General features: G+C 42.4%; 1 protein-coding gene across 1 annotated transcript in view; it reads left to right on the top strand.

Moving 5' to 3' along the window:
• Nucleotides 1-23,177, top strand: part of BRINP3 (BMP/retinoic acid inducible neural specific 3) — a 186,934-nt gene that overhangs the window by 38,465 nt on the left and 125,292 nt on the right. The window contains exon 2 of the mRNA XM_048498765.1: nt 5,177-5,367. The gene's annotated coding sequence lies outside the window, so the exon portion shown is untranslated. The remainder of the gene's footprint in view (nt 1-5,176; nt 5,368-23,177) is intronic.

Here is a 23,177-nt window from a genome sequence, read left to right as displayed (position 1 = left end):
AGATTGGGAGGTCTATGCTTAGCTGGTGCTGTTGGAGAATTTCATCAGTTCTTCAGCTGCCTAATGTGATCCTGTAGGGTTGTCATGCCAAAATATGTTGGTTTGCCATTGCCTGCCTCTGTAAGGCAACCCTGGATTTCCCTGATGGTCTGCTGTCCAAGTATTAACCAGGGCTGATTATGTTTAGCATCTAATGAGATTAGACTTGCCAGGGCCATCCAAGAGAGGACCTTTGTTTAGATAAAGGTGTGGTAAAATAGGGGTTGAGCTTCAGTTAATTCTAGAAGGTGATTCTTTTTTTCCTTTCAATCTCTGGCTGTGGAGAGCTTATCTCTTAGAACATAAGCTAGGGATGACCAAATTCTGCAGTTTCAGGTGATCATGCTTGTGGTCTGGAGAACAGTGGCATTTAGCTTCATAATAACATTAGCAACATCTAGCAGTAAAGGTTTACAGTTATGGAGCACATGCCCTTAGGCACAGCATTATATACACATCTAATCTTTAAGGATTGTGCACAAAATAAAAAAAACCCATAAATACTATCTAAAGAGGGGGTGGGGGGTGACTCTCAAAAGATGGTGTTTGTATTTTTTTTCCTTCCAAAGTTAATAGCAATTCAGATTCAAGAGCTATTTCATCTGGAACGTTTACAATCTGGAGATTGAAGATTCAAGTCTAATGTTTTATAGCAGTGTCTTTGAACCTACAATTCCCTTCTGAGCCAGTGTGGTGTAGTGGTTAAGAGCAGGTGGACTCTAATCTGGAGAACCAGGTTTGATTCCCCACTCCTTCAAATGAAAGACAGACTCTTATCTGGTGAACCACATTTGTTTCTGTTAGATTTCGTTTAGAGTCATGGATATGCCCAGTAGTGTGTGTGAATGCAGTTTATAGAAATTTCTCCAGAGACATAAATGTAAAAGGTAAAACTTACATTTATTCAAGCATCTTCAGTTCAGAACTTTGTTCCAAGAAAAGGTAGATAGAAAGAACCCTAGTCTAAAGAGATTACTTTCCCTACGACAAGTGGGCACAACTAACGCGCCATCACGTGTGTGGAGGTGAGAGGATGCTGCAGTGGGAAAGGCCCCACTGAGCAGGCTGCCATTGACCATGCGCTCGGGTCAAAGGCTAGAGCAGAAGTGAAGCTAGCATGGGGAAGAAAGGAAGTTAGTGGGCGGTCTCCTGGCCCAGACAAGGAGGGCAAACAAGAGAGGCAACATCACAGTTAGAGTGAGATACACAGCACCCCCCAGTGTCCAGGCATGCAGAAGTCGCTTATTCCAACAGTTTCCTCATTCCTACATTTTTGCTGGGTGACATTGCACTACTCACAGTTTGTTCAGAACTCTCAGTTCCACCTCGGTCACAACAAGTCTGTTGTGAAGACAGGAAGGGAAAGGAGTATGTAAACCACCTTGAGTCTCCTTACAGGAGAGAAAGGCAGGGTAGAAATCCAAACTCCTTTTCCTCCTTTTCTTCTACTACTACTGAGGGCTTTCCTCTGAGGTTCCCACTCGAGACTTCAAGTAGGGAAACTGAATCTTTCATATATATTTGCACAAAAGCCAACTAAAGACCAGTCTAGATCTTCCTCCTGATATGCTAAGTTTTTAGGTGTTGGAAATATTTATTATAGAAAAAAAACATTCAAAAATTAAACTCTGATCTGCTATCTGATTATAAATACATTAATGAACTGTCCATTAACTGCTTCAACATATGATGGGTTCAAAGTAGCTTACAATTAAAACAAAATGAAACTCCAAACAGTTCTACACAGAATCCTACCCTATATAATGGGGCTTATTCCATGGAAAATATTGTTAAGATGTCACTGTCAAAAACATTAAATATGAAGCCATTAATGGTAATGTAAATAAGCAAGGGTGCAAATGCAATAAGCAATAGCAGCATTAAAAATAGCAGCATTAATAGCAGCATTAAAAAAAGAAAGATGGGATATCAAATAGATCAGTGTGATACAATAACTTCCACACTAAGAGAACCCCAGCAGAAGCTATCTTTCATACCACAGACAAAAAAGTCAAGGCAAATAAGAACATTTTCACCCCATAACATTTTTTTAGAAATGCCCAGCATTAGATTTGTCATGTAGGATTTTTGCTCATCTGTTTTAAGCTCTCTGTGTTTGTAAGTATGTACCCCAAGGGGAATGCAGCAATTGATATGGTGTAGCTTGTAATATACAGGAAATTGTGTGAAGGGGAAATCATATGACTGTGAATAAAAATACTGACCCTGTTTTTTTTTCCTTGTAAGACTGAAAGCATTCAGTTAAAATAGATACCTTGAGATGGGCTCAAAGGGGGTGGTGGTGGTAAATATCAAGTATGAAAATGCTGCAAAACATATCAATCTATATTTGAATACTCTCCAGTTTTGATTTTGATAGGAACTAGGAATCTTATTAATATACATTTTCCCCACAAATACATAATACTTGTGCATACATTCTGATTGCTTGTTGGATCAATACACATAAAAGAAAAGAGTGTATGAACATTCTGGCCCTGCCTGTTGTTGGGTTCGGAATCTCTGAAGTCACCTGGAGGGTTGAAAGTCACAGCAGGTTATTTGGAGGATAGGATTTCATCCCAAGGAACCAATACATGAAGCCTGGATAAGGATCAACCAGCTGGTTTATTAGCATCACGGGCTGTGGTTACATTTACTCAGTGGTGTAGTGCCAAGTGGGCAGGGGGGCATGATGCAGCAGGCGCGCACTGGTGCGGGGGCATGGCAGAGATGTTCCAGGGGCATGGTGGGGGCATTCCAAGGTGTTCTGAGGACGTTCTGGGGCATGGTGGAGGCGGGCAGGGATTTGGTGGCTGCTCAGGGCACACATGTGCCCTGGGCGCAATTTCCCCTTGCTATGTCTCTGCATTTACTCACATTTTGTTTGTTTGTTTTCTAAGTCACAGGGTTTTCAAGGTAAGATACATTCAGAGGTGGTTTGCCATTGCCTGCCTCCATGTCATGACCCTGGTATTCCTTGGATGTCTCTCCCAGCAAAATACTTGCCCAGGTTGACCCTGCTTAGCTTCTGAGATCTAATAAAAACAGGCTAGTCTGGGGCTATCTAGGGCCCTTTCCGCATGGGCCAAATACAGCATCCCAGGGGCGCAAAAAACAGCATTCCTGGGAGACAGTTTGCATGGCCAGCGCTGCAACTCCCAAGCGCTGCAACTCCCTGAGCGAGGTTTTTCGGAAACAGTGGCTTCCAACCACTGCCGTGCAAATGGCAGTGGCTGGAAGGTGCCATTTCCCCCCCTTTCCCGAATGCCTTACTATCCCTTCAGCCTTCCGGCGCGTCGCACAGGCCAGGAGACATGCCCCCCCCCCGCCCTGCGACTCCAGAGCTGTCGCACAGGGCAGGGGGGCGTGTCCCCTGGCCTGTGCGACATGCTGGAAGGATGGAGGGATGGTAAGGCATTCAGGGGATGGTGCAGCCTCTTCCCCACCCCTACCGGGACCGTCTGTGCAAACGGTCCTGGTGGGGTGCATCGGCGTAATTTACTCTGACGCACCCCTGCAACGTGGCCGTGCAGAAACGGCCAAGGTGAGGGCCAGTCTCTGCTAAAGAGTGGCAATTTCTCTTTCCCCTTTAGCACCCCCGTTAGTTGACACCTTCCCTGGAGCCTAGTTTTCAGGCCTCTCATAATCAGGGCTTGTGAGGTCCATCCCCCCAACTGTGTGCATGTTGTTCCAGGCAACCCAACCAGGACTCCTTGCCCTCAAGACCCTCAGTCTGCTCCCTTCCATCTGACACAGGGGGGAAGCTCTGGCAACCTCATTGATCTATGGCCCATCTGGACCCATCTGGCCTTCCTACCATACCGACTTGCCAGCTTCCATATGATATTGTGAGCTACTTCCATGCATAGAGGAAGTGTACATGCATACATACTGTCCCTATAACTAGAAACACTGCTGTCCTACAATTTTGATCATGAAGAAGAAGAAGAGTTGGTTTATATCCCCCCCTTTCTCTCCTGTAAGGAGGCTCAAAGGGGCTGACAATCTCCTTTCCCTTCCCCCCTCCTCCACCAAACACCCTGTGAGGTAGGTGGGGCTGAGAGAGCTCAGAAGTAGTGTCACTAGCCCAAGGTCACCCAGCTGGCATGTGTTGGAGTGCACAGGCTAATCTGAATTCCCCAGATAAGCCTCCATAGCTCAAGCAGCAGAGAGGTGAATTCCTCCAGATTAGAGTACACCTGCTCTTGACCACTATTCTGCTGCTGCTCCTGGGGACGGATACAAGTATAACTTGCTTGACACAGAGATGCTGCTCAAAAAGCCCATGATGACATGGAGGCAGGTAGCCGGGCTAATTGGCATCTTCTTGCTTCCCTCTACATATGTTGATTGAACTTGCCATTGGAATATGCGTACAGGGCTAAGATTGTGAATCTTCTTTTATTGAGCTTGATCTGTGCCATTGTTTCTATTGGCTATTACAAGTCATGTATCACTTGATCAGGGATTATACTGTGAAACATGATGAAGTCACAATGCAATATGGCCAGTCACCTTTGGTGATTTGAAAAAAAAATCACTAGGGACACTCAAGAAAGGAGGAGTGTGAATAAGTCAATATTTTCACCATAAGCATTAGGAACAGCTGAAAAGGAGAAGCTTTTTCTTTTTAAAACCACTGCTAAAAATGTTCACAAATATAAAAACCAGAGTTCTTTCAACTTGAAAACATTCCTGCCCAATGTTAGCCTGTGGTTTTTTCCCCCTCAGAGAGAAAATGTTGTTTTCATTGTCTTCTACACCACAGCAAAAACAAAAGGCATTCATGGGGAGCTGTGAGTTACTTTCTACCTGCGTTCCATTAAATAGAAAATGAACCTGTTGTGGATGATGGCCACGCTCTGCAAGATGAAATATGGCAAAAACATTTAAAAGATCTCAAGCATCTCATTTGTTACAAAATTGGGTGTTTTTTCTCCTCACAGTTATTTTTGTGTGTGAAATAATTCCTTCACTGGTTTTCACTTCTGTCTTGTTTCTGTCTTGTTTCTAATGAATGACAAGCAAGGTTTACAGCAATTAGATGCCCATCTAGGCAACAAGCTGGTGTTCTTTAAAAGAAACACATTTAGTAAATGACACATTTTTAAATGAGGATTTTTTGTTATTCCAGGGAATTTGGCCGCTGGAAAGTAAACAACTTAGCTGTTGAGAGGAAGAATTTTCTTGGCTCCCCACTGCCTCTTGCCCCTGAATTTTTCCGAAACATAAGACTACTAGGACGGAGACCTACCCTTCAGCAAATCACAGAAAACCTTATCAAGAAATATGGGACACACTTCCTGCTGTCAGCAACCCTGGGAGGTAAGATAATTCTAATGAAGTGGCTGAACTAGTGCTCATCCCAGCCATTTAAACTTGACAGGAGGTATGCATTAATGATGTAAAAGGATTAACCACCTGTGAAGGGGGAAGGAACCTCCAGGCCCCCTCAAAAAGCTTTGTGTTGTTTTTTGTGTGACATTTTAAATACTTTATTTAGGAAAAAAAATCTAGTATTTGGAGAAATTATTACTGTAAGCTGCATGCATCTTTTGAAAGCAGAGATAAAGAAAAAGAGAATGCCAAGAACTGGAGCACATGTACGTTGCTGAAGCTTCTTGTTCCTTCAGTCGAATTAGTCCATTTGCATTTCATTCCCCCTTCATTACCAATGCACTGTTTTTCACTACAAAAAGCAGTCTGGATGAGAGTTGTCATAGTGTATGTACTTTATGAAATAGAATTTTACTGAATACCTATTGTGAGCAGTCATAGCACTTATCTCATACTTTGTGTTTTGCTCAGCAATGTTACAAAGGGTTTTCATAGCCTTTTGCGTCCAGATGTGCAGAAGCTTTCTGGTGAATAACCAGAGGACATGTTCTTGGAATAAAATCAGGCCGCAGCCCTTTTATTATATTTTCATCATTTTAGGTGGAAGCTGGGCATGCAAGAGGAGCACATGCGATCACCAGCCTGTCAGCACCCCTGGCTGACCTGGGGACCACCCCAATCCATCTTGGGGAGGACAGAAAGGTCAGGTCCACTGGGGCACCCGCTCTTTGTGGCCCCCTAACTGTTGGGGTGTTAGGCTCAGATTTGCAGAGGCCTCTGTGGCATGCCCATGAGCCCGCCCCACCCCAAACCTCTTAAGGGGGCCCCCAGACACGAGAAGGTCCAGGCGCAGACCCAGCCTCCCCACAAGGATGTGCTCCTCTGCCCAAACTGCCAGGGCTGCAACGAACAGAGCAGCCCAACCCAACCCTAAAATAGGGAGGGTGTGTGGGTCAACTTTGATCCAGGCATCGAAGAGGCCAGAGCAACCGTGTGCTGCCTAATATATAGGGAGCATGCTCCACCCTTCCAGCTCATGCATATCACACGAACAGGGCTGGGACTGGCTCAGCCGCCTGCCCAGCCCAGGACATGCATGCTCACCTACCGGAGCTCACCATGTGCCCTGCCCCCTTGTTGCAATTATGGCCTAGATGATTCTAGGGCTGTTATTTACAAACTGTTTACAGTTTTCCCCTTCTCTAAACATTTGGGTCGAGAGATCTTCTGGAATTACAAGTGATCACCAGGTTATAGATATCAGTTCCCCTGCAGAAAATGGCTGCTTTAGTTAATGGACTGCATGGTATTATGCCCCACTGAGGTCCCCCCAACCTCCTGAAAGGTGTACCCCCATATCTCCAAGGATTTCAACACCTGAAGTTGGCACCTCTGCTGCTGACTGAAGATTTGCTTCATGCATTCGATGGACTACTAGGCTCTGGTTATGAAAGTTTGTGCTGTTACAAAGGTATTAATCCTTGAGGTGGCATAAGACTCCATTTTGGTTTGCTACAAAAAGCCAACATTTCCCTTCTCCAGAATTTATTTCTGCAGTTCTTTATGTAACTTGCTTAAGACCTTATCAGAACTTAGCCTATGAGGCTTTTTTAAGTTCTAGTGTTATGTACTAGAAATAAATACTTTGGAGCATGCATAGAATTCCTTTCTCTCATTACTGAATTACTGCAGTTTTCTTCTTCCTGATTCACTTAATAATTGAAACATAGGGTGCCTCTGGGCAGAGACATGGATGATATTTTAAATTATAAGGTTGAACCCACTGGCTTTTTCTTCTGAGGGGAAATATTTCACTCCCAAATTTCTCTTCCAATCTCATTTGCCAACTTCCAGACACTTAAAAAAGAATCCAAACCTCCTATTCTCCATTTTCCATCCCCAGAAACTTGTATTGCAGCCATCATCTGAGATGGACAGGAATTAAAAGTAGTAACTGCATTTTATTTGCATTAAATATTGAAACTTTGTGAAGGGATATTAAGAATATATATATATATATCAGTTTTTTCAAGGAAGGAGGGCAAAGGTTTGGATACCAAGTCCTATGAGGAAAGGTTGAAGGAGCTGGCTATGTTTAACCAGGAGACAACTGAAAGGTAATATGATAACCATCTTCAAGCACTTAAAAAGGCTTGTTCTCTACCGTCAATCAAGGAGGCAAAAAATATACTTTGGTCACTTCCTGTAGGCGGGTCGTAGCAGTCTTGCCCCAGTATCTGACTAGCCGAGGATCAGACTCACCACAATGAGACAAGAACAATGGAACCACAACCAAACACATAATAACATGCTGAAAAAATAAACCTAACCTAACAACTCTGGAAGGGACCAAAGCTCAAAGGAATTCTCACAGGCTCTGAAACTCTAGCTTGGAATGTTAACCTTGCAATTTTATGTATGAAACACATTACCGGAGAAGAACAAGAACAGGGAGGGCCAGGATGGCCTACAACCACTCAGAAGAAGACCCCTTCATGGTGAGTATCCAATGGGTCATTCTCCTGGATGGTGTAGGCCATCTTGTTTGGGTACTCCCCAAGCAGTGACCTGTAGGGTGGCTGAAAAGTTATCGGAGGCCAGATCAATCTCCCCCTCACTGAAGTGCTTCAAATGGAACCCCATAGGATATTACAAATGCTCCTAGTAGATGTCCCGTGGAAGCCCTCCAACCGGGGGGACCGGTCTCAAGGGACAGTGAGGGGAACATCAAGGACACCCCAGATAAGCGTTCAAAGGATGTCGTATAGAGGATGGTGAGGAGTTGTTGGGGGGTTTTGGGGGGGAGGAACCAATGGGTTCAAACTAAACTAAACTATTTTGGGGGCAAACATTAGGAAGAGCTTCCTAACAGGTAGAGTGGTTCCTCAGTGGGACAGGCTTGCACGAGAGGTGGTGAGCTCTCCTTCTTTGGAGGTTTTTATGCAGAGGCTAGATGGCCATCTGAGAGCGAGACTGATTCTGTGAACTCAGGCAGATCATGAGAGAGAAAGTAGGAATGGATGAGTCAGTTCTCTGCTCCCATGGCTCTTTCTTACTTGCCTAGAGTAATGTAATCACCACTTCGGGGTCATGGAGAAGTTTTCCTCCTGACGAGATTGGCCAGGTGTCCGGGAGGTTTTTTGCCTACCTCGAGGCATTGATCAGGGGTCACTGGGGAGTAGGATAGAGGTATTGTGAATTCCCTGTGTTGTTCAGTGGACTAGAATTGTTAGCTAGAAAGGGCATGATGAAATGTTGAGCTGTCAGAGTGGATTGTACCGCTTCAAGCTGCAGGTGGAAAGCATTTCCCACGAATAGAAAGTAGCATACAAAGGTTCAGGGGCTTAGCCTACCTATTTATCTGCTTTATGTCTGGGGAATTTCTAATTTAGTTTTCAAAATTTGCCTATAAATGGTTCTGCATATTTTATCAGGTCAACATTCTACCAACATTCTACACATTTCTGTTGTATGTCTTAATCAACAATCATTATGGTTCAGGAGATAAGAAAATTCTAGTGAGGACTTCCAGGGGAATGGCACTTCACTTCAATTGAGTCTTTCTTAACCATTCTTGCTGAAAGGAGCATTTTTTTATTTGTTGAAAGCAAGCTTTTCCTCAGCTTTCATCTCTTCAGATACTGGAGACCTTAAATTTGACAGGTGGACTAAAAGAGGTTTGATACTGACCAACTAGTTCTGGGAAAATCTAGGATCAGCAAGTCTGTATAAGCTAAACAGCTCTCAGAAGCAGCCCCCCTTTCTTTGTATTGGCTTTTCTTTTCTTTACTCTTTCAGTTTTATTTTATTTTCTTCCTTATTTTCTTTTTTCGAATTATAATTGTTTTTTTAAACTGTATGATAATGATTGCCCTTGGTTACTCTTTTTTTTAAAAAAATCTTACTTTCTGTAAATTTTGTTGGCAATTTTTTAAAAAAATCATACAAAAGGAGATATGAAAATTCTGTCGATTCTGTCTGATTTGTGATGGCACATGCAAGTTACCACTTAATGTTTCTGTTATGAAGAAAGGAAAATGAATGCACAAATTATCCCTTAGCTCAGGAACTCTCCATTATATTCTGATGGTTTTGGCACAAAAACCAAAACAGGAACCTCCTTTCTGTAAGAAAATACAATAATACTATGAAAATGCAATATTAATATACCACCATATTTGACTGCTTTATTTTCCTTCAACCTTCATCATAGATTTAACTCTGATTTTCTTTTCAGCTTCTTTCTGTATAACAGACAGGGTTTGAAAGCGTGAAAGAGATTCATGTGAAAATTTGTCTTCCATGCCTGAACTTTTATATATATATATTGGGATGTTCATCTAAGCTCACATAAATTGGCTAGATGCATTATTTATGTGTATGCACATATACGGATATGACTACGACTGAACTGTGGCCAAAGGCTGGTGCAGGGAACTCACTTTTGAAGAGATCTTGGAGAACAGATAAGTTTTAACCCTTAATTATAACACTGGAATATTAAGTCACCCAATGAAATAGTTTGGTAGTAAATTCAGGGAAAAGGAAATCCTTCATGCCATCCATAGTTAACTTATGGAATTTGCTGACACATGCTGCATCAATTTCAAGATCCTGTGAAAACCTGTTGATATGTCAGCTTTTCTTTTTGTTCTTGCAATGGATCTTTGAGGTGGACCGGAAGAAGGTCAGAAACCTCTGCCATCTTTGCTTTTTTGCTCTGGGTGTGAAAATGCTTTTTCATCCTCTTGTCTGGCAACACCTGTCCTATCTATGGGACAACCTTGAAGCTTTCTCTTCGCTTAGAAATTTGCTAGCTACTTCACCCCACTAGGATTCTAAGGGAGGAGGTTAGAAAGGAAGAATTATTAACTCGAGTTGCTGTATTGTAATTAGTTCCAGCAAAGAGCTGCCAGTAGCTGTTCACTAATCCTGTTTAATAAACTGATTTCTGTATCCAAGAGTGTGATTATTGCAAGGGAGGCTGACAGAACCTGACAATAAATGCCTTTCATAAAAGATTAGCCAGATTCATGGAGGAAAGTATGTTGATGGTCATGATAGCTAAAAGAAATCCCCATGACATTGGGATGCCAGCCTCAAAGTGTATCCTTCTGATGTCCTTGAATTCCCCTGTCTCCATCCTCAAGTCTCCAGAAGTTTCCCCAACCTGGCTCTGACAACCCTATTCCCTTGTTTCCTGCTGGTGTTGAGGGAGGACCCTACCCCGTGTTTTGAGGAACAGTATCCAGAGCTCAAAGAGGGATGGGGGGGGGGGGAGGAAATTGTATGATTTCATTGAAAATTGGGTACGATTCAATGAACCTGCAGTCTGTTCATTATTTTTAAGTGTTGCTGCATAAAGTATTTGCTAAGAAAACCTCTGAAACCATTACAATCAATTTTCAATAATTCCAAAGGACACTGTTAGTATAAATGAAGTTTATATAGGCAATATTGATGTGATCATGCTGCATCCTGGGATGATTTTCAACTAGTATAATTCAAATTGAAGTTCTCAAGCTGTGCCTGTCAACTGATGGGAGGGTGGAGGGGGCGACACAATGGGGAGGGCAGCATCACATGTGGCACTGTGGCACTTCTGGTAAAAACCTACAAGTGACCTAGGTTAGTTCTAGGAATTGCCAGGATTATGGTAAAAGCATAAAGGGGGGGGCGGCGTTTGTGATTTCTAGAGCTACCCTATCTCACTTCCAAGTTTTTCACCAGAAGTGCTACATGTGATGCTGCCAGTTTGTTTTTTTAATTCTCCCTCTTCTGCTCAAACTAGAACTGGGGGATTTGCAGCCCTAATCTAAACTGATTTTGAAATGATATCTTACCCTATCCTCCACTAAGCTCTAACTGCCACTTTGGGGGGAAGGCAATCTTGAAAATAAGCTGTTCATGTGTACTCTAGTGTACTTGTAACCTCCTTCTGTGGGTTCTGTCGGGCAGAACCTGGAATGAGTTGCAAAGAACCAAATTTAAAAAAACAAAATGGTTTACTTTTCTTTACAATTAACACTTTTAAAACATCAACATTTAACGTTACAATTCAAGGTCCTGTTCAGGTTGCATTTCAAGTCCTTCTATTTACAGTCTACTGATATTGCCAAGTCCAAATTCTTCTTTGCAAGTTGGCTGGCTCCTGAAGACTCCAAGGGCTTGATGAACAGGTTGCAACATGATGAAGGTCTCCAGGAGAACTCTCACCCATTACAACCACAAAAGAAAACCCTGAAACAATAAACTTCAACATTTACAACATAGCAAAAACAACTACCTTCCCAGTAGTTCCCAATAATATTGCAATTACCTTAACAAGGTGTTAAGGGCTTATAGAAATAAAGGTCCGAGTCTGGTACCCTTGTCTTCTGCAAAGAGCTCTTTCAGCCTCTCTGCTGCTCCGAGTCTCCACCCCCTTACTGGGTCAACCCATTCTGGGCCAACCCATTCTGGGCATGGGGGTTACATACTCACCAAACTTCACATACACGCTACAGGGGTCAGTACTATTAGTCACAGATCAGGAAAGAAATTTGAGCATCTTAGTTGATAGTTCCATGGGAATGCCAACTCAATGATTGACAGCTGTGAAAAAGGCAAACTGTGCTGGGGATAATTAGGAAAGGAATTGATAATAAAACTGCAAGGATTGTCATGCCCTTATATAAAGCAGTGGTGTGACCGCACTTGGAGTACTGTGTTCAGTTCTGGTCACCACATCTCAAAAAGGATATCGAAGAGATAGAAAAAGTGCAGAGAAGGGCAACGAGGATGATTGAGGAATTGGAGCACCTTTCTTATGAGGAGAAACTGCAGCATTTAGGACTCTTTAGTCTGGAGAGAAGACGTCTGAGGGGGGGATATGATTGAAGTCTATAAAATTATGCATGGGATAGAAAATGTTGACAGAGAGAAATTACTCTCTCTTTCTCACAATACTAGAACCAGGGGGCATACATTGAAAATGCTGGGGGGAAGAATTAGGACTAATAAAAGGAAACATTTCTTCATGCAACATGTGATTGGTGTTTGGAATATGCTGCCACAAGAGGTGATGATGGCTACTAACCTGGATAACTTTAAAAGGGACTTGGACAGATTTATGGAGGAGAAGTTGAAGCATGGCTACCAATCTTGATTTGCCTTGATCTGAAATTGCAAATGCCTCAGCAGACCAGGTGCTTGGGAGCAGCAGCAGCAGAAGGCCATTGCTTTCGCATCCTGCATGTGAGCTCCCAAAGGTATCTGGTGGACCACTGCAAGTAGCAGTGTTGGACTAGATGGACTCTGGTCTAATCCAGCAGGCTATTTCTTATGTTCTTATGTTCAAGCATTTGAACTATATTAGAACTATTTAAGTAATGATAGATCTAATACCAGAATGTTGAAATACCAAGGAATATTGAAATGACAAGCCTCTCTCTTATCTCATGGTGGCAGCAGCAATGGGAGAAGGTATATGTGTGTGGAGGGGGGGAGTGAATATCAGTTCTAGAACACTGTCTTATTCTTCAACTGGCTGAGGTTCAGGAAACTGCTTTGCCTCTTTCATTGGGGAGGATTATTTTTTGGAAAGGGGCTACAATATCAATATAACTGCAACCACGATATCAATATAACATCAATTTAAAGGGCTTTAAGAAAGCCAGCAATCTTGCGATGACTAGATGTGATGAGATCTGTGCCTTTAAGAGTGAGGTGATGGGCAGAGTTAAGAGAACCCAGAAAAGCAGAGACTCTGAGAGTTCCGTAGACAAGCCACACAGCAGGCAGTGGGGTGCCTCCTTGCATGTAAACTCCCACTATAACCCCACTGTGCAACAAAGAGCCCCGAGGTAAGTGTTCCATGCATAATGGACCCTAGACTTTCCATCTTGGAAGACTTGGACTGATCCAACAATGTCTTGTCTTGGACTGATCCAACAATCCTCTTTTTTCTGATTTTTGATAGAATCTTCTTTGCTATGATTATTCAGGTTTCATGCTGAATGTATCTAGGAAACTATTATAGTTGAAGTTGTCCAACATAAAAAGTCAGTGGCAGCTGGTTGTAAGACTTTCCAGCTAACAAGCCTTTCAGATGACTGTGGAATGCATGTTTCCTCCTGTGACTAAGACCACAGGTAGACAAAAATATTAAAGAAAGCACAGATACCTTTAGCCACACGGATCCCATTAGCATTAATGGAAACAGCATACCTAAATTCTCACATGCTGTTTTGAAAAGCAGTGCCATCGTGCATGGAATTTGGAATGAATGGGGCAGATGGGGTTGGGGGGAGAGATACACAATCCATTCTGTAATAGGCTGGGAGGGCAAAACAATTCAGTGAAGAGAAAGAATAGGAATTATGCAGCAGGAAAGATAATTAATGTTCAGAAATACCCACGCAGGCACCAACAAAAAGTGACAATTGAACAAAACTGCTTTCTCCCTTGGTGGGTGATTGTATTAAAGATAATTCCTGTGATTTTGCATCCTTCCCACCAGACAATCTTGTCAAACACCTTTTATTCATATGAAAAATTCTTTAATTTGTTTCTGTGTGTGAAACATCAGCTGTATATTAAGAAAATAGCAGTCACCTTGTTCAGTTTCACATCTCAGTGACTTCCATAGCATCCCACTGCAGCATCAGTTCTGTAAAGGTCCTTTCCAGATATAGCTTTCTGTTGTCATTTTAGATAACAGTGCATTAAGCCCCATCATAATTTTTTTTCTCCTTCGGAAAATAGCAGGTAGATCAAAATCTCACTGAAGAGAAGCCCTTCCCCTCCCTAAAGAAGCCTCCCTCTTTCCTGCTTGCCAACATTCAGTTCAATTATATAAAACTTAACAGTTTTTTTTCTTTTTTGCAAAATGCTAATAAAAGCATTCTTGTCAGGTGCTGTGCAAGAATCTGCCACATCAGGAGCTGTCTATTTTTATTTGGTTGTTGCCTGGAATAGAATTGCATCTCCTTTCTGATGGTATGGCTACCATACTACTACTGCACAGCATTAAAAGGAGGAACCCATTTTCTGTTGTTTCATGTCCTCATTTGAGGAGGGAAGGCATATTGGGGCAATCTTTCCCCCATGACTTGCCCTCTTCACTTGAAATGACTTTTTTTAAAGTACAGGAATCACCATGAGGTGGCTTTTTCCTTCACATCCTTAAAACTAATTCACATGATAGAAACTTCTTGAGGCTGCCACCATGATTTTTTTTAGTCACACCACTGGGAGTTCCATGCTTTCCAGGTGCATGAAGAATCAATTCTTCATTCTAATCAGGGTCATTGTATGCATGGGGAAGGGGGATCAGCATTCCCCTGCCCTCTGCTCTCCTGATCTGAGATGGCCCTGGGAGGAGGAGGAGGAGGAGGAGGAGGAGGAGGAGTTTGGATTTATATCTCACCTTTCTCTCCTATAAGGAGACTCAAGGTGGCTTACAAGCTCCTTTCCCTTTCTCTCCCCACAACAGACACCTTGTGATGTAGGTGGGGCTGAGAGGGTTTTGAAGAACTGTGACTACTAGCCCAAGGAGTGTAGGAATGTAGGAGTGCGGAAACACATCTGGTTCTCCAGATAAGCCTCTGCCACTCAGGTGGAGGAGTGGGGAATCAAACCTGGTTCTCCAGATTGGAATCCACCTGCTCTCATAAGTGGATTAAAGTGGATAAAAGGAACAGCTGACACCAGGAGACCAGAGCTAGGAGTTCTCAAGACATTTCCTTCTGCTAATCTTTTCACCAGATTTGATCTGTGCTGTTAGATTGGCATGACACATTGGAATGAACCTTTCCTTTTTTCCCCTCACTTCCCTCACTTTACTACCTGCTAAATAACCATTCAATACATTTCAGTGATATGTATAGTCATGGACTCTCTCAATAAGATATGGTAGCAATTGATCTCAGTGGCCAATTTTCTGTGCCTCCCATCTCCCCACATAGAAATTCATGTAACATGTAGTTTGTCTTGAAATAAATGCACAGCTGGAAAACATGCTCATTTCCATCTATAGGCTGACCTTTGTAATAAGATTCTATTCTGATATTTTGTTTATATGATGTATTATGCTCCGGTACAAAAATCGTATCTTTGAGTTTTCCAACAGAACTGCTTTTCTTTCCCTTTAATTACATCTACATTTTCTTTGAATTTCTGTTGTGGCTACATGGTGTAAGAAAAATGTGTCCTTCTAGATTCCTTAATAGAGCTGCCAAACATTTGTATCCAGCATGCAGGGAAACAAATTCAGGAAATGAATGACTTTGTGGTGAGACTTGTATGTGTGTTTGCAACCTGTTGGCTGGTGAGACTATACCTTTTTGGCCATAAAGGGAAATACTACACGTGGCCTTTTTTGAAATGTTCCCAAGTCTCTGTTCACAAGCCCCGAAAATATGCCTCCCTTGGGTGATCTAAAGAGGAGTTCAGTAATATTTTTTATGTCACTGTGAGATAATACAGTTAGTGGTGTTTCCAGTTGGTTTATCCTGTGGAAACTGTGGCTTCACATAGATAAGAATTTTTATTACAGTAATATTAAAATATAACAATATTTCAAACCATATAACATTAACCAACAGTCTTTTTGTAGAAAAAAGAAAAGCAGAGAAGTATATCTTTAAGCCATAGATCATACTAGTCCAATGTTAACATCTAGCCTAATAAGAACCCAGCAAGGGTTGTTATGCTTTGTTTTAATATTATCCAGCATGAATTAATAAACCACAAAGACATGTGGGGGCAATTTTGCACCCTCCCTGTGATGTTACGGGTGGTGCCCAATGTCAATTGCTCCCCCCATGTTCCTCTGGCAGATACGCCCCTGCCTCAGAGTAAAAATCTACACATCAAAGTGATAGTGTCAGAGTGGTAGAGAAAGGTGTCTATAATCTTGACCCCCTCTAGCTATCTGACTCACTGGTAAGTCCTCCTCTGTCCCTGTGGCAAAAAAGTGTAAAACCCTTCACTTCCGACACATACAGTCACACAAAAAAATAACAATACTAGCTTCTACATATCACAGTGAACCCTTACAAGCAGAAGCTACTAGAGGTTTCAAGAGTTTCATTAGCTTTGTGTGCAGAGTGGAGCATAAGGAAAGTAGAAGGAAAGTAAGCAAAATAATACTGGGCAAAACCATAGGTACTAATTTATGTTTTTGGCTGACCACTGTAGCCCCTCGGGGATCGGGCGGTATAAAAAAATTGAAGAAATAAATAAATAAAAATAAATAAATGAATGATTGACCAATGAGGGCACACTTTAATCAGAACTTCCTGGGTCTCATTGACTGTGAGCAAGTTTTCCCTCCCATGCAAAACAAAACTTTCTCCAGCGTTCTTGAAACAACCAGTTTCAGCTGAACCCAATTAGTGAGGATGACACCATCATTCTCACAAAGCACACAGTAACCTTGAACAGATGAACATTCACTTAATTAAACAGTACCCGCAGATTTGAATGCTGGTAACTCGTGAGAGAAAACAAAATATTTTTCTAGGCTTTTAGCTTTCAAAATGGATTCTCTCTTGACAGAGGGAAAGGAGGAGGAATCCTCTGTGGAAAAAAAAAATTCCCCCTCCCTCCCCCCGCATGTCTCTGGTTGCTGCTTGTGCTATGCATTCAAATATGGATGAATTGTGGAGGAGGTTAAAACAGGAACCTGTCACTGCATTCCAGAGCCACTAAACTGGGAAATGAGGGTGAAAGACTGCTCTCAGGATGCTCACCACCCATCTCCAAGGAGTTGGATGCAGAATAGGGATCATATTTTAATTACCTTGTTGCTGATTAGTATGGGAATTCAGATAGATAGCAACTCCAGGGAGCTGGGTCGCTCAACAGCTCTATAAACCATATTGGTGCAATGAGAGCACAGTTAGTTAGTTATTGCCCCACTGGGCAGATGTGCAGTAAACTCTGCAAATAATCTGCAGAGGGAAACTGTGATCCTGGGTGGTCCCTGTTTTAGATGTTACAAATACACAGTCAATTTATTCCAAAAACCATTTCTGATAATCAGATGAAGACAAAGCAAATTGTAACCACTCACTCAATCTTGTAACTCAAATCACTCAACCCATCTTGTTGAGTCGCACAACTTAAAATATATATATTGTCATAACTTGAATAATCTGTTTATTTGGGAAACCTGGCAACAAGTCATGCAAAATTAGTGACACCAGCTACATAATCCTGGATTCTTATCAAGCAGCTAGTTTTCACTGCCATAAAGGTAGCCAGATACCCTAACTTAAAGGTCATCTCAGCATGTGATCACTTTACAGTCGTAAAATACAATGTGGCATAACAGACTCATCTTAAATACAGAAGCATATGCACTGTGCCCCAACATGCATTATGTTGGAGGTTTTCCTGATAGTTTTTATTTTGCTCACAGGCCAGGGTGGCGACTCAGATCAGGACTGTGCAACTGGACAAGTTGCCCCTCCTCCCAGACTCTTTCTCATCATTGCCATTTTCCTGCTCCTCTTGCCATCCACAGCTGCCATTCAACTCTGCAGGGGAAAAGGATAGGCATTTATCTTTGCTTATCTTCTTTCTTAGTCACCAGCAATTGTGCCAGTGGTGTGGGAGGAACACAACTAAAAATATTTGAGAGAAATTGTTATACTTTCCTCTGCCATGTTCTGTTATTTTAATCTAATTAGGACTCTCCATAGCTGCCCTGTATGCTCAAAAATCACATTAGGATGTCTGATCATAGATTAGCTTTTTGGAGTGGGACGAGGCATTGTTTGACACCACAACAACATTTTCGTTTCTGTGACCAGAAGTGACATCGTATGCTGTTTAAAAGCTTGCAATCTACCCCCAAATTCTATGGTAAAACCACAAAGATTTGGGGGACTGTTAGTGTATTGTGGATATGCATGACATCTCTACTAGTTACATGACCAGAAGTGGCATTTGCACTCCCCCACCCCATTTTTCCTGGTGCTACAGGGGGCAGCAGAAGGCAGCATTGCTGGGGTGTGGTGGGGGGGGAGACATCTTCTATGGCAGGGCATCTGGTTTGCCTGTCTTTGATATCCAGCATGGCAGGAATTTGGCTGTGTTTCATAATGATGCTACATTTCCAATCACACAGAAAAAACATGAATGACAATTGTAATCAATAGCATACTCAAATTTTTCAGTGATATTCTTCCAGTACAGAATGATCTGTGCAACTCCTTCACATATGTGCAGAGTTTGCCCTCAGACTTGTCAGTCCCATATGTTTACATAATCATACCTGTGATCTGTGTGTAATTACACTGTCATAAGATTCTGTTAAAGTTTCCTTTCAATGAGTATTTTAGTCTCACTCTTCAAAAGTAACTTCACCCTACCTTTGATACTATTTTCATGTCTTTCCAAGGTGCTCTGGCATTAAAGTGTTTTGGTGTGATTTCTTTTCTACATGTTTGATACATTTGTATTGAAGTCTCTTGTAAATGTATTGCAGATAATGTATTGATTTCCTCCCCAAAATTTTGAGACATTAAAATTACCCCAGCCCTTTTCATGCATCAAAAGTAGGGAGCAGGAAACATTAGGTCTTTCTCTGATACCCATTTGTCTGTTTGTGGGTCATCATATGTACATGAATGTTATATGTCCATAGGTTCAGTATGTATAGTCAGTTAAAAATCCTATGAAATTCAGCCTTTCTGATCATACAGAGTGAGCAACGTGTGTATAATCTGTACACATGTAAATTCTGTTCTGGCAAGTGTTGAACAAAGTCCACACACCCATTTTGTTCCAATTATGTTCTGTTCTCTGGTCATTCATTGGGATTTGGTCTGATAACCTCCTCTTAAATTTAATGAAACTTTATGGATTAAAATTCAGGAGTATCGTTGAGAATAGTTCAGATTTCCCTAGTGACTTTAAACTTGGGAATACCAAAGAAGGGGAGGTGTTTTTGTTGTTTGTGATTTCATGGGCATGTATTTCTGTCATGCATTGACCATCGGGGCGGAAATCACCCAAGTTTTCAGCAAGGTTCTGCAATATAATACTTTCTCTTTTTTTATGATGGATGTGGAAGTGGGGGTTGGCTCAGAATATATGCTTTAAAATATATTTTAGTATTCACTTATATCTCATTAGAGAACTTTACTGAGGACCCACAGTGTGATGTGCAAGGCTGCACAGCCAAACATCCCCCACCCACTTTGAAGTTTTCATGCTTTGAAGATAATACCTAGAGCCTTTTGCTTGGGGTCACCATTTGTTGGCTGCAACTTGACGACACTTTACACACAGACATTTCAGGTGGAGCACAGGGCTGGAACAGACTCCTGTCCCAGCCCTTTGGACAGGTACTGCCACTAGATCTTAAAACTGCACCCTCTGCTTTCTAAATTGTGTCAGATCTGGGCTGAAACATGAATTTGCTAGATCTGGCTTTGCCCTCACATTGATTCTGGATGATTTCCCTCTGCTTTTTTTTGCTGTACTGTTACAATTAAACACTCACTTTTAAAAATCATTTATGGTGCCACCCTAAAACAGTTACACCCTTCTAAGTTTACTGATTTAAATAAACATAGAAGGGTGTAACTCAGTTTAGTATTGGACTGGACTGTTAGAATCCCAGAGTATCACCACAGCAAGGCCCAGTTTCATGTGTTCTTCTCTTACTGTGTCTCTACTTAAGCTTGTTAACATCAAATACACTATCATTGCCCTATCCAGGAATATTAACTAAGGCCCCTTCCACACACGCAAAATAATGCGTTTTCAAACCACTTTCACAACTGTTTACAAGTGGATTTTGCTATTCCGCACAGCTTCAAAGAGCACTGAAAACAGTTTGAAAGTGCATTATTCTGCATGTGCGGAATGAGCCAAAGCTATGGTCACAGTATGATGAAGAACATGACAAAATGCTTGATTCTATTATTTTTGTGCATGTCGAGTATTCTAAGATACATACCTTCTTTCTGCTGTGTCAGATCTTTGATCCTTAAAGCCCAGCATGGTCTCCTCTGACTAACAGCAGTTCTCTAGGAACTCTGGCCGTTTCATATGAGGCGGAAGCGGCTAGGTCGGCGCATTCGGCGCCCGACCGGCTACACTAAGGACGATCCGCACGGACGATCCCGGGAAGAGGCGGGACGCCGGTACCGTGGAGCGCCAGCGCCCGGCCGACCCGGCGTGTCCCTGTAGACTTCGGCTTGCGTCGCTTGAGGCCTAGGGACACGCTTAACCCTGGCCTTGCGCGCCTGCTCTTCGGCGCAGGCCAGGGGAGGTAAGTGCCGTGTCCGGGAGGCGTCGTGAAGACCCTGCCGATCGCTCGGCAGCGGCTTCAGGGCGGCGTATTCGTATGTTCTTACGTTGGTTGTGAAAGCTGTTACTGTACTATTCTAATGCCCCTTGTGTTAGGATATTGTGATCTGCATTTCTATTTAAATAATCCCTGAAGTTTTTCCTAAGACCCATGAGGATTCAATTCATTATTTCAGCCTGCCATTTCCCAATTAATGTGCCACCTACTCTTTGCTCAAGTGGCCACAGTGGGGTGCTGTATTTTTGAAACGTCAACTTCCTGTATTTTCAGGCACCTTTGAGAGATAGGAGGGAACAGGTCTTGGCTGAACAAAGACTTTAAATTGCAAATATAAATCCTGGAAAATAAAATATGTTTTACTATACCTGCATAGAATTAAATATAGGCCAAGGCTGCAATTCTGTGCATGTTTGTTTGCTAAAAATCCCTGTTGGATTCAGTGGCACTTAGTGCTGAGCTAATACAAAGGCAAGGCTGCACAGGCAAAACTAGATGTTACCAAAACACAGTGCTTCCACTGAAAACAGTGCTTCCACTGAAAATTATTGCCTGTAATGCATAGTAATGCAATGAGTGATAACGTGGCATTCTCTTATTGAGTACTTCTTTGTCACACACACACACACACACACACACACACACACACACAACACAATGGCATGCCAAGGAATTATGCAGTGTGGGGGAATGCACAGCAAGATGACACCATGCCACTCCTTTTATTGCTACGTATCAGAGAAAGGCAAGCAACTAGACATAGAGCTTTTCTCTTTATTACAAACTTCAACAAACAACAGCAAAAAAATTATTGAATCTGTACTGACGTATTCCATCACAACAACATGCAGATTAGAAACAAATTAAAAATAGTTTCTGCAAATAAAAAAACAAAGAGATGTAACAAGACACAATCATTAACTTCCGTCTCCACTCATGGATGAATGAATCTGAACTTGAGATATTTTCCTGCATTATAAACCATTCTGTTATATTTATTATGAGAGTTTTTTTAATAATCAAGACTGTTTTCATCTGCAGCCTTATGTTTAGGGGCGGGCATCACATTCCACCTCGAAATAGAAAAACAACAATAATGAAAGGGATATGTCATCAATGAAGGTTACTATAAATCTTAGATAATAAAATATACTCTTGTATACCAAAGAAGAATGAAATTTAGTCTTAGGAGCAGTTTGTACATGCCAAGGCTAGCCAGAACATTGGAAAATAGTGCACGAAGGTCAGTCTATAGAATGAATGTCACTCTACAAACATTGATGAATGCCGAGACAGTAGCATTGCTGTAGGGAGAAAAAAAGCATCAACCTAGAAGGCTGGCTAATCCGATGAACCAATTATTGGATTATATGAAGCTTTTTTCCCCCCCTCCTGTGAGCAGGAAACAAAAATGTATTTTACACTCATTTTGCCTGGGGCAACTGAAGTAAAACTGCCTCTGGAGGTTTTTTGCAGATAGTCTTTTTTTAAAAAAAAGAGTTGTAAGGCTCACAGCTGCGTTGTTCTGGTGCTGAGCAATCTCCCTTTCCCTCCATCCTTTCGCTGTACAGTGTGATTAATCCTTTTTAGTCTGTAAGACTCACAACCTTGAATAGGTTTCCAAATCGCATCCATTTGTCAGTGAATGTTCAGATCATCTTCTAAGCCTATTTCATGGTTGTAGACTGCAGCTGGCGAGGAGAGATTCATCAACTGGGGCAGTCGGATCTATTTGCAGCTGTAAATTAAGGCTTGTGTTTGTAAGAATTACACCCAAGCTTCCTTCTACATTAGTTTCAATGGTAATGATGTCGCTGCTTTAACTTTCACACTTGCTGATCAGCCCTTTGCCTTGTTTCTCTTTATATATAACCTGCTCGAGGGCAGAAATGATATTATGAAACATACCTTATACCATGTCAGATCACTGGTCCACTTCAGTGGTGTACATCCAGGGACAATTGCCCCATTGAGTCATGTGGGGGGGGCAGAAAATCACACAGCCAGCTGAAGGAGCAGTCCAGCGGGGGGCAGGCAAAGGGGGAAAGAGGCCCCACCCTGCAAGGCTACCTGAGACTGCTGCCATGCTGTAAAGGCAAGTGGGGTGCAGAGGGTAGGGGTACGGCCCAGGCCCACAGAGGCCTGGCAGAGGCCTTCCCCCCACCACCCCTTCCCAGTTCCCCCACCCACAGCCATCCCTTGCCACCTTCCCTCACCCCTAGCTACCCCTTGCAACTCTCCCCCACCCCTTGCCACCCTCCCCCACCCTAGCCACCCCTTGCCACCTTCTCCAATACCTACCCAACACTTATCTTCCTTCCCCCACCCCTAGCTCAGCTGACATTGTTCTGAGAGGTGGTGATTTTGGGGTGACTTAGTGCAAAAATTATGAAGATCCACAAGGATCCATGTTTTCCAAGCAGGTTTTTGCACCATGGAGCACGGGATGCATGATTGTTGTGTTCAGACATGTGGCCAGGGTCTTGGGCTA

This window comes from Sphaerodactylus townsendi, linkage group LG05 (genome assembly GCF_021028975.2).
Source record: "Sphaerodactylus townsendi isolate TG3544 linkage group LG05, MPM_Stown_v2.3, whole genome shotgun sequence".
NCBI classification, from domain to species: domain Eukaryota; kingdom Metazoa; phylum Chordata; class Lepidosauria; order Squamata; family Sphaerodactylidae; genus Sphaerodactylus; species Sphaerodactylus townsendi.
Note: the sequence above shows the minus strand (reverse complement) of the source record. Positions and strands in the feature narration are given on the sequence as shown.